Source organism: Lissotriton vulgaris, chromosome 7, assembly GCF_964263255.1.
Source record: "Lissotriton vulgaris chromosome 7, aLisVul1.2, whole genome shotgun sequence".
NCBI lineage: Eukaryota > Metazoa > Chordata > Amphibia > Caudata > Salamandridae > Lissotriton > Lissotriton vulgaris.
The window spans coordinates 410790193-410802486 of record NC_141695.1 but is presented as its reverse complement, the minus strand read 5'-3'; the positions used below and the strand labels follow the sequence as shown (position 1 = coordinate 410802486).

General features: G+C 45.2%; 1 protein-coding gene across 1 annotated transcript in view; it reads right to left on the bottom strand.

Moving 5' to 3' along the window:
• LOC147701759 (uncharacterized) overlaps positions 1–3280 on the bottom strand; it is a 546044-nt gene extending 542764 nt beyond the window's left edge. Inside the window, exon 1 of the mRNA XM_086930377.1 lies at positions 3206–3280. The gene's annotated coding sequence lies outside the window, so the exon portion shown is untranslated. The remainder of the gene's footprint in view (positions 1–3205) is intronic.
• Positions 3281–12294: the final 9014 nt, after the last annotated feature.

The window sequence follows — 12294 nt, the reverse complement described above, 5'->3', positions numbered from 1 at the left end:
GTTATGAGGAGGAGTTTCTAGCGAGGGGCGTGTGCGATATGTAAAGCTCTAACAACACCTCATGATTGGGTGACCGCGCCCCGAATTTGCTCGGATAATGCAAGTTTTTTTTCCACCATCTGGGCTGTCGAATTTTTGAACATTTAGCAAAAGTTACGTTTTCAGAGAGTGTCTAAGGGACATAGAGGGAGCCACATTCTGATGTTTCAGTGCGCAATAGCGTTGTAATCCCAATGCAGAACGCAATTTAGTTAACATAGATGGTACTGTGTATAAACGTAACATTTCATTTCCTTTAGTGCCACAGTGTCTGTGCTTTCTATATTTATGAATGCTGACAGTTAAGCCATTCTTCGATCCTAGGTCATACCAATTGTAGTCCTACGTTTGTTTTTGGAATGTCTCAGGGTTTGTGTCACCCTGTCTCAAGGCCACGAGGGTTTTTGCCTGTGGGTATTGGGCAGTTAGGAACAATACTTGCTGGCTCGGAGCACTACTTCTCTTGGTACCTCGAATGTGCCCGTCCTGGGCAGTTGAACAAATTATTCCTGGAAAGTAGTGAGCATGCTGCTAGAATGGATCCTTTGCCAGGAACGTGCTCGCAATGGGAAGCGCGAAGGGATCCTTCTAGCTTGATTTTGCCCCCCTCATGCTGCACAATGAAATCCATTAACTTCAAAAGAACTGGCACTTTATCCAACGCGTGTTACAGTGTCTACAGCGTGCCGCTTCACCGAGCAAACAGTCAGTACAATTAGTGAAAGGTCACACCTAGCATCTGTCGAGGGTTCACGCCGGGCGCCATAATTCTTTAGAAAGCTTACTTTTAATTTGCGGGTCTTGCTTTATCTCCCCCAGCTCCGCCCCCTCACTTCTTGGTTGCACGGCCGCTAGGCCGTGCCTCCCCTACTCTCATCCCCCCTCCTCCTCCTACTCTCCTCCCCCCTCCTCCTCCTACTCTCCTCCCCACTCTCTCTCTCCCAGCACAACCTTGCCGCAACTTTAAGTATGTGACACAGCATAAACAACCAGAAAGGGTGCAGACGCTTTGCCCAGCAGATGAGATGTTAACTACAGAAAGTGAGAAGCCATCAGTTTTAAAATGTCAACACACCAAGAGCCTCCACCATCACCACCACATCCACCACCACATCCACCACCACATCCACCACCACATCCAACACATCCACCACCACACCCACCACCACTACATCCACCACCCCATCCACCACTACATCCATCACCCCATCCACCACCACCACCACCGCATCCACCATCACCACATCCACCACCACATCCACCACCACCACATCCACCACACCCACCACCACTACATCCATCACCCCATCCACCACCACCACCACCGCATCCACCACCACCACATCCACCACCACATCCACCACCACCACATCCACCATCACCACCACATCCACCACCACATCCACCACCACATCCACCACCACATCCACCGCCACATCCACCGCCACATCCACCGCCACATCCACCACCACATACACATCCACCGCATGCACCACCACCACATCCACCGCATCCACCACCACCACATCCACATCCACCACCACACCCACCACCAACACCACACCCACCACCAACACCACACCCACCACCACCACCACATCCACCACCGCATCCACCACCCCATTCACCACCACCACCTCATCCACCAACACCACATACACCACATCCAACACCACCACATACACCACCACATCCACCACCACCTCCACCACCACCACCACATCCACCACCGCATTCACCACCCCATTCACCACCACCACCGCATCCACCAACACCACATACACCACATCCAACACCACCACATACACCACCACATCCACCACCACATCCACCACACCCACCACCAGCACATCCACCACACATCCACCAACACATCCACCAACACTTCCACCACCACCGCATCCACCACCACCACATCCACCACCGCATCCACCACCACCACATCCACCACCGCATCCACCACCACTGCATCCACCAACACCACATCCATGACCACCACCACATCCACCACCGCATCCACTACCACATCCACCAACACATCCACCACCACCATATCCCCCAGATCCACCACCACCACATCTATATGTGTGTGTGTGTGTGTGTGTGTGTGTGGCTCTGTGTGTGTGTAGGTGCAAATGCAATGTTCTTGGATTTTCGTCACAATAAAATACACTGAACATAATCTTCACAAAAGTTATTTACAAACGTTTAAGGTATTGCCATTATAAATTACAATAACTTTTATTTAAGTATTAATGATTTACAAAAATAAAAGCCATTGTTATTTGTAATATCAATACATCTAAGTCACGTAAATACAACACACATTGCATTACAAATGCTATAGGTGTCACATTTGCGAAAGTTAAAATTATTGACATTGTAACTGACAAAGCTATTAATTTGGCTATTTTCAAAACCAACACATAAATAAAAAAGTTTCATTTACAATAACAATCGCTCAAACTTTCCTAATGCGAGACCTATTGCATTTCCAATGCTTGTTATATTTTTATCGCTCTTGCTATATCTTACCCACATTTTCTTACACCTCTTATTTGTTTGTCATACGAATGTATGAAATTATATTATCCCGCTTTATTTATCCCGCTGTATTTCTCACCGCAGGGAAACACAACGTAAACGATGTTTACCATTACAAACTAATTTCACTATAACTCCTTTATCTCGATCCTCGACTTTTCACGCTCCTCTCTATTGATAACAGTGTTAAGAACGTTCTGATTCTTTCCTCATCAGTGTTCTTTCTTTCCAATTACAGTTTTTTTCAGTTTTCTATAGCGCGAACTCGACCCGAAGGTTTTGGAGCGCTTTACATGAGCATCAGTCACATTACACAAGGACAGATTCTTATTTTTTGGACATTAAGAGATGATTCATGGATTTACCCACAATCGCCGATACAGACATTCGAACCTGCTTACCCAGCTACAAATTAGCAACTCTAGCTGTTACGCCACATCTGTGTTAAAATGAAAGTTAGCTGCGCGCTGGTAAACATTATGAGAGGCATTCCCATTACCCTCATAATGTGACTGGGGGGTGATCCGGCGTTTCCCGGTGACTCATTGAGTAAAACGGTTGTCGCATAAAGTGCAGTAATAAATTGTTACGAACAAAAAAAAACATGCAAAGAGCACTGTACCTTACAGGGATCTTAACGCCAACCGCCTCGAGACCGATCTCCAACAAATGCTTACCCTGCAGCCGCGTTTGAGTGGACATCAAAGTTTCAGTTTCATTTCATCATTCACTGCTCTCCAGATCACATGATCTGGCACTCGATAAGCGAGGTGGAAACCGATGTCTGTTGTTGGCAACTGCAAGCATAATACCCACTAGTGCCACCCTCAATCAACATCGATCGCACAGGTCCTGATAAAAACACTAATCTCCACGAAAGTGATCAAGTGGGCCATCTCGGGAAAGGAATGAAAAGTGAAGTACTCTAAACGACTAACTAATTTAAGACGCCATCTACACACCAACTAGGGCGACCACCTGTTCGTATTTTTCACGGACTATCCTCAATTTGTGTACCTTGTCGTTACGTATGCGCAGGGCCACTGGAATTATGTGGCAGGAGGGAGACAAATTATGCGGCAGGTTGAGTAAATCACGCAGTAATAAAAGGCAAAAATAATGTGGTATATTTTTTAACAGTATTCATTATTTCCTCATTTTTGAACTTGGTAACTGTCTGAGTATTGGTTGGTGGCAGCCGCAGTCCATGCAGGTAACAGTGTGGGGCAGTGGGGCTGGTTAAAGGGGGATTTCGAGGGACGATGCAAAGGGAAAATTAAATAAATAATTAATTTACCCTCAGCATCATCCCTGTAGATGGTGCCTTAAATTAGTTAGTCGTTTAGAGTACTTCACTCCACTGTTACCTGCACAGACGGATGGTGGACTCCCAATGGACTCAGTGCCATTTGTTGGTTTGTGCATGCCATGGACTTTAAGGGGTCTTTATCATGCCAAGTGCGCCAGAGCCCTGACTCCCAACACTGGTAAATTGCCTCATTTTAGAACTGAAAAGGTGCCTCCATTGGCCTGGAGGCTATTGGCTGCGGTTGGGACCAACGCCATGAAGAAATTTGGGTCCCAGGCCAAAGGCCAGAGAATGTGGTCTGTTTAATCTGTGTTAGACCTGGCATCATTAACGCGGGTTTCCCCTGTATTTTTGCCTTTGCCTCCTGTTATTTTGCTGTGTGTAGGACTTTGGTTTTGTTGGTCTAGATGCTTTGGGCACTTTGCCACTGCTCTTCAGTGCCAAAGTACAAGGGATTCCTGTTCCTCTCACTCTGTTGCTGCGTTCAATCGCTGACTCTGCACTGTGGCTCTGAGACTTTGCCTTCACCTTCGTGATTACAGCTAGCAGTACCCGCTGCGCGGGTCCCGCGTCGCCAGAGGGCACTCTGCAATAGCGCTATCGCCTGGAATATAGCGCTACCACCTGGATCAAGAACTTGGGCATCGAGACCTGCAGGGCTGCGAGCGTGTTGTGGGCGCAGGACTCAAAGTCCCAGGAGCCCCCACAACTCCCAATCATCAGCAGCTGGGACGCTCTCCCTGCAGGCTCCTCCTCTGGCTGACCAAACGCGGTAAAACCCGCCCTCTCACCTGTGTCAGTGGATTCCTGTTCCTCTCACTCTGTTGCTGCGTTCAATCGCTGACTCTGCACTGTGGCTCTGAGACTTTGCCTTCACCTTCGTGATTACAGCTAGCGGTACCCGCTGCGCGGGTCCCGCGTCGCCAGAGGGCACTCTGCAATAGCGCTATCGCCTGGAATATAGCGCTACCACCTGGATCAAGAACTTGGGCATCGAGACCTGCAGGGCTGCGAGAGTGTTGTGGGCGCAGGACTCAAAGTCCCAGGAGCCCCCACAACTCCCAATCATCAGCAGCTGGGACGCTCTCCCTGCAGGCTCCTCCTCTGGCTGACCAAACGCGGTAAAACCCGCCCTCTCACCTGTGTCAGTGGATTCCTGTTCCTCTCACTCTGTTGCTGCGTTCAATCGCTGACTCTGCACTGTGGCTCTGAGACTTTGCCTTCACCTTAGTGATTACAGCTAGCAGTACCCGCTGCGCGGGTCCCGCGTCGCCAGAGGGCACTCTGCAATAGCGCTATCGCCTGGAATATAGCGCTACCACCTGGATCAAGAACTTGGGCATCGAGACCTGCAGGGCTGCGAGCGTGTTGTGGGCGCAGGACTCAAAGTCCCAGGAGCCCCCACAACTCCCAATCATCAGCAGCTGGGACGCTCTCCCTGCAGGCTCCTCCTCTGGCTGACCAAACGCGGTAAAACCCGCCCTCTCACCTGTGTCAGTGGATTCCTGTTCCTCTCACTCTGTTGCTGCGTTCAATCGCTGACTCTGCACTGTGGCTCTGAGACTTTGCCTTCACCTTCGTGATTACAGCTAGCGGTACCCGCTGCGCGGGTCCCGCGTCGCCAGAGGGCACTCTGCAATAGCGCTATCGCCTGGAATATAGCGCTACCACCTGGATCAAGAACTTGGGCATCGAGACCTGCAGGGCTGCGAGAGTGTTGTGGGCGCAGGACTCAAAGTCCCAGGAGCCCCCACAACTCCCAATCATCAGCAGCTGGGACGCTCTCCCTGCAGGCTCCTCCTCTGGCTGACCAAACGCGGTAAAACCCGCCCTCTCACCTGTGTCAGTGGATTCCTGTTCCTCTCACTCTGTTGCTGCGTTCAATCGCTGACTCTGCACTGTGGCTCTGAGACTTTGCCTTCACCTTCGTGATTACAGCTAGCAGTACCCGCTGCGCGGGTCCCGCGTCGCCAGAGGGCACTCTGCAACAGCGCTATCGCCTGGAATATAGCGCTACCACCTGGATCAAGAACTTGGGCATCGAGACCTGCAGGGCTGCGAGCGTGTTGTGGGCGCAGGACTCAAAGTCCCAGGAGCCCCCACAACTCCCAATCATCAGCAGCTGGGACGCTCTCCCTGCAGGCTCCTCCTCTGGCTGACCAAACGCGGTAAAACCCGCCCTCTCACCTGTGTCAGTGGATTCCTGTTCCTCTCACTCTGTTGCTGCGTTCAATCGCTGACTCTGCACTGTGGCTCTGAGACTTTGCCTTCACCTTCGTGATTACAGCTAGCGGTACCCGCTGCGCGGGTCCCGCGTCGCCAGAGGGCACTCTGCAATAGCGCTATCGCCTGGAATATAGCGCTACCACCTGGATCAAGAACTTGGGCATCGAGACCTGCAGGGCTGCGAGAGTGTTGTGGGCGCAGGACTCAAAGTCCCAGGAGCCCCCACAACTCCCAATCATCAGCAGCTGGGACGCTCTACCTGCAGGCTCCTCCTCTGGCTGACCAAACGCGGTAAAACCCGCCCTCTCACCTGTGTCAGTGGATTCCTGTTCCTCTCACTCTGTTGCTGCGTTCAATCGCTGACTCTGCACTGTGGCTCTGAGACTTTGCCTTCACCTTCGTGATTACAGCTAGCAGTACCCGCTGCGCGGGTCCCGCGTCGCCAGAGGGCACTCTGCAATAGCGCTATCGCCTGGAATATAGCGCTACCACCTGGATCAAGAACTTGGGCATCGAGACCTGCAGGGCTGCGAGCGTGTTGTGGGCGCAGGACTCAAAGTCCCAGGAGCCCCCACAACTCCCAATCATCAGCAGCTGGGACGCTCTCCCTGCAGGCTCCTCCTCTTCCTCCCTTGATAGCATATTATCAACTACAGAGTCCCGCTGCGCGGGAGCGCGCGGGAGGGCGCCGGGCGAAGCCCGGGCAAAGGGCGGGCCGTCTAAGGCCGTCCAAGGTCGCACAAGGACGGGACGGGCCACCCCTCTTTCATCTACTTATTCACCGCTGTGAAAACAATATACGGATTAAAAGAGAAATCTGCGAAAACGTGGAAAAGCTTCTTCTTCTGAGCAAAGTACTTGTCGCTGCCCACTGACGCCGATAAACAAAACATCTGATAATAACACGGTAACTTTCCATAATATTCTTTATTTACAGTGACAATTATATATGGCATATAAAAAACTAAGATCGCGTACCATTTTCATGAAGAGAATGGGTACAGAGGAAGCAGTAAGACAAAGTTCCATAAAAGCAGTAAAACGGGGCCGGTTAACCGGCACGCCAGCCATTAGTAATTACTTCTTCGCTACTCCCAAAAACGAATCCTGTCTACCTGATCGCGAACCGTCTATAATGTTGGGAAAAAATCCACCTCAAGAGGCATCTGAACTGCCTACTACGGATGCTCACACTACCTCAATCTCAAGTGATCAAGGTTCCCAACTTAAACCTCAACCGTCCTGTTCAACACAGGAGTCTCAAACATCAACATCCATATTTGACTCTCCAAAATTAACTACCATCACACCGGTGAAACAAATAAATCACTCTTCTGACACCGAGGATTTTAACCCAAACGGTAACAAACCGACAGAAAACATTTCTGAGATATTACTTAACTCAGTCGATCTGCAAATTGAATCTCATCATCAAATACTTGATCACAAAACAGACATGGATATATCATTGGACACATTTCTGCCAAATAACATGAACTCCACTAACATGGCGACACCTGTCTCAAAATCTTTACATACCTTACAGGAAATACTTGAATCTGTCCTTTCCTTCTTAGGTAACATCCTAGAAAATTCAGATCAAACCTTGGATGTTCAAATTGGCATTCTGAAATTTCTGGTAGAAGAAAAGAGGAAAAAAGATCATATTGAAATAACACAAAGTATACAGTCTCAAGAGGAAAGAAAAGATCTCTCTGAATTGCTCCTTTCTACAAAAACTCCAACTCCTGAATCTCAAGACAAATGTGATAACAGTACTCAAACCACCGAGCAAAAATCTACCCAGAAAAATTCCAACGGGGATCAAATATACTCTCTGAAGAAACTGTTTAGAGAGGAACCTTCATTGCCAACCAAAGAGTTTCCGATCTTCTCGATTAAGAATACCAAAATGATAAAAGATACCGCTGAAGGGAATGAAATAACTACCTTAGTATCTGTATCAGATGAGACTGGAAATGAAAAATCCTATCAAAAGGAAAGTAACAAAAGATCAAAAAGAAAAATGAGCAATAGGAGGCCACTAAGAAGAATTCATAAAAAGAAAAACAAAAAGATCAGATTTGAAAATGCAAACATTGACCAGAATAATGAGGAGGGATCTCTGGAAAAGGTAACAACTAAACAATCTATGGTAGAGGAGGAAAATGTAATCATAAACATAGTGCCCACAAAGCATCTGAATCATAAAGCACCTGAATATGTACCCCTTAGAAATAGCATTGATCAAACAAATAGAGAAAGCACAACTAATAAGTTACAACCCCACGGTGATGATCAACCACTGACGAAATATCTACAATTTGAAGAACTTTTTCCCACGGATGATTTATCGTTAAATCGAGAAAGGGTAATCAATCTGTTGCAACAAATTCACACACTACAATCCATCACCAGTAAAGAAATAGATTTAGTCACATTTCCTGAAAAAGAAAATCAAAAAATCGCGAAAGTAGCCTTCTGGTCAACTGTTATTCCCAGGATCATCGTAAGAGAAAAAGAAACATTGCATAAATATGGATACGATGTTATCGAAATATTCCCATCTAAGAACTCCATATTCAAATCAACTGGTCCTCAAAATATTATTACCAACACCCACACAAACAATTGGACTACAAACATCACTGATCTTGCTGAACTGGAGCGAATTAGCTCTATGAAGGATATTCTGAAAATTCAGGTAAATAATGGTCAAAGAAATGTATGGACCCAAAATCTTGAAGCAAAAGAGGCCAGAAAAACAACAGAATCTTGGGCCTGGATATCAGAGGCCTTAAACAGCAACAAACAAGAACAACGATTGCAATGCACTGTTTAACAGTAGCTTAAAGATTACCTCGTGGAATATGGCCGGAAAGTTACCCAATAAAATGACTATAGCGCTGAAAGATAACCCTGACATTCTAGCCATCCAGGAAACATGGGCAATAAATCCATTTAAACAGAAGGGTTACTTTGTTTACGATATCCCAGCTATAACAACTAGCAGAGGTCACGCCAAGGGAGGCTTGGCTATTCTTTTAAGCGAAGAACATCAATGGTCTCAAGAAATAATCGATTCCAAATCTAACAACTTTCAATGTATCAAGATCATAACAAAAACAAATACTTCTGATCAAAAAAAAGCCTTCTTGTTTTTCAATATGTACAACCCTCCAGGCACTTCACAAGATGCATCTTTTATAGAAACCATAGATCTAATATCCAAAATAATCGAAGAATGAGCAAATACTCCGTACTTAATTGTGGGTGATGTGAACGGGAAACTTTCCAATACTGAAATTGGCAAATGGGCAAAAATGTATGAAGATGAGCTAATTGATTTACCTATTCCAATATTCCCGAAAGGAAAAGTTGCCGATAAAAGAGGGAAAATGTTATTAGCTTCACTCCCAAATATAAACGGATTAATCCTGAATGGTAACGTAGAAGGCGACAGACCAGCATCTGACACAAGGCGGGGAAATGGATCCTCTTCTATCATCGACTACCTAATATGTAGCATAGAGATATCGGACACATTCCATTGCCTGAAAGTAAATTTTACAGAAGAAAGCGACCATGCGCTCTTATGCCTAAACACTGGTTGGTCACTAAAAGCAGCTCCGTCTAACCCAATTATGTACCTTAAGGGAAAAATTGAAATTGATAAAAAGCAGAGACGAATCTTTTGGAACTCAGGGACACTAGACTACATAAATGGAAAGATTCTACAAAATAACATTCTAACTAAAATACACTCTGAAGATCAAATAATAAACTTCGAATGTATTATGACAATCCTTAAAAGACTTCTTCTTAATGGGGAGAAACCACGCAAAAACAAAGTCTATAATAACTCTAATGAGAATATACACAGGAGGAAATTAAATAAACTTATACGAGGGCAATTTCTGGATTACTCACCTGTTATACAGCAAGAGATAAACAAGTTAAAAAATCAACTCAGAAGGGAGAAAATAAGCAAAAAAAGAATGCAACAAGACAAAAATTGGGTGGACATTCAAGAGGCGGCGAAACAGTACAATCAAAGAAAATACTGGTCTTTGATAGCCAAAATAACTGGAAGTAAAAAGAAACTATCTGCCATTCCAGTACCACCCCAAGAGTGGAAAGACTATTTAACTGATCTTTATAAAGCGAACCCAACTGAGACCGACAGTAATGTTGCTGAAATTTATCTGGAAAGCAACTTAATAGAAAAAAGTACAGCACATTCTATTGAAATTCATATCAGAAATGCCAGGAGCACTTCAGCGTCAGGCCCTGACCTGATACCGATTAAAGTTCTGCAGTCTAATCCTAAGGAATGGAGTCAGATGTTAACATCACTTTTTAACCTTATCTTTTGTACTAGGAGAATTCCTAAATCGTGGCAAGGAAGTACAATAATCCCTATATACAAAAAAGGGAATCGAAATGTTGCTAGTAATTATCGCCAGATCGCATTAATGGATGCGGCAGGTAAAATATTTGCAGCAGAGGTACTGGACAGATTAAAAGCCTGGTGCTTCTCGAATGAAATAATACCGAAGTAGCAGGCTGGCTTTCGTCCTAATCACTCGGTAACAGATAACATCTCCGTACTTCAGACTATCCTCGATAAATACGTTGGGAATAAATCACAATCAGTGTATGCTGCCTTTATAGATTATTCCACAGCGTTTGATCGCGTGGATAGACCAACGCTGTGGAAAAAACTGAGAAGACTGGGGATCTCTGAAAATTTGTTGCAAATCATAATCCAATTACACACGAATACCTGGTCCCAGGTACAAATGGGAAGTGAAAAAGGTCTGACGCAATCAATTAATACGTCGAATGGTCTTAAACAAGGATGTCTTCTTGCACCAATTCTTTTCTCACTGTATCTGAGCGACCTACCATCATATTTACAAAAATGCTCGAGCCTGCCACCAAAGATTGCCCTTCAGAGCATACACGCGCTACTCTATGCAGACGACATAGTTCTGTTAGACCTCACTCCTTTTGGTCTCCAAAATTTACTGGATTCTTTAAATATTTATTCGAAGGATCATTTTTTAATCCCTAACCTAACAAAAACAAAAGTAGTGGCGTTTTCTGGCCGGAAAAAAAGCGCTAAATATCACTGGAACCTTGACGGGAAAAGAGTAGAGGAAGTAGATGAGTACACTTACCTTGGCAGGATCTTCACTAAGAACTTACAAAATTTTAAACACATAAACAATTTAAAGAAAAAATCTGAAATCCATGCCGGGGCACTCTCTAGAATGTATACTGCCACAGGAAGTAGGCACTTCTCCTCACTACTCAAGGTGTATAAAGTAAAAATACCGGTCCTGTCCTATGCAACTGAACATTTACCTACAAAACAATGGTCCTTTATGGACATTACTGAAGGAAAGATCTTGAAAAGACTACTAAAGGTTTCTACATCTACATCTGTACAGGCTCTGAGATTGGAATTTTCTTTGACAAGCTCATACGCAACAGCTATGGCAAACGTTATTCGATGGGCGTACAACATTCTGCACGCTAAGGAAGGAACGCTAAGATTTTTGTTAAAGACTGAGATATTTAAAACAGATTCTCGGCAACTGATCTTCTCTAAAAACATGTCTGAAGCATTTAAAATAGCGAACCTGACTGAAAATATTCTGTCATCATGGACAAAACCCCAATTAAAGCTCTTCTTGAAATGCTCTATTCCAAGACTAAGTTATGATCTTGACCTCACGCACTGTAGTAAGTTATCCACGTACAAAACTTACATAGAGTCGTTGGAATATAAGCAATTACGGCCATACCTGGGGCTCTCCCTTTCACATGGAGCAAGAAGGTCCATAACTATGTTGCGCCTAGGCATTCTCCCAGTCTCCACTGTTACATCTAAATGGTCTCCGGGAGATTCCCCCATCTGTAAACTCTGTTTTGGCGGTGATCAAGATATTGTGCATATTTTATTTGTTTGTCCTCATGCAACCGTAGTTCAAGCACGCGCAAGATATCTTAAGCCGATATACCAGAAATGCAATATTACAACAGTTAATAATTTACTAGCATTATGTAAACGACCGACTGACGAATGGGTTTGCTATAATTTCTATAAATTTTTAAAATCCTTTTTAAAATTGTATTGAATATGCATAAATTTTGTAAACTGTTTTAAA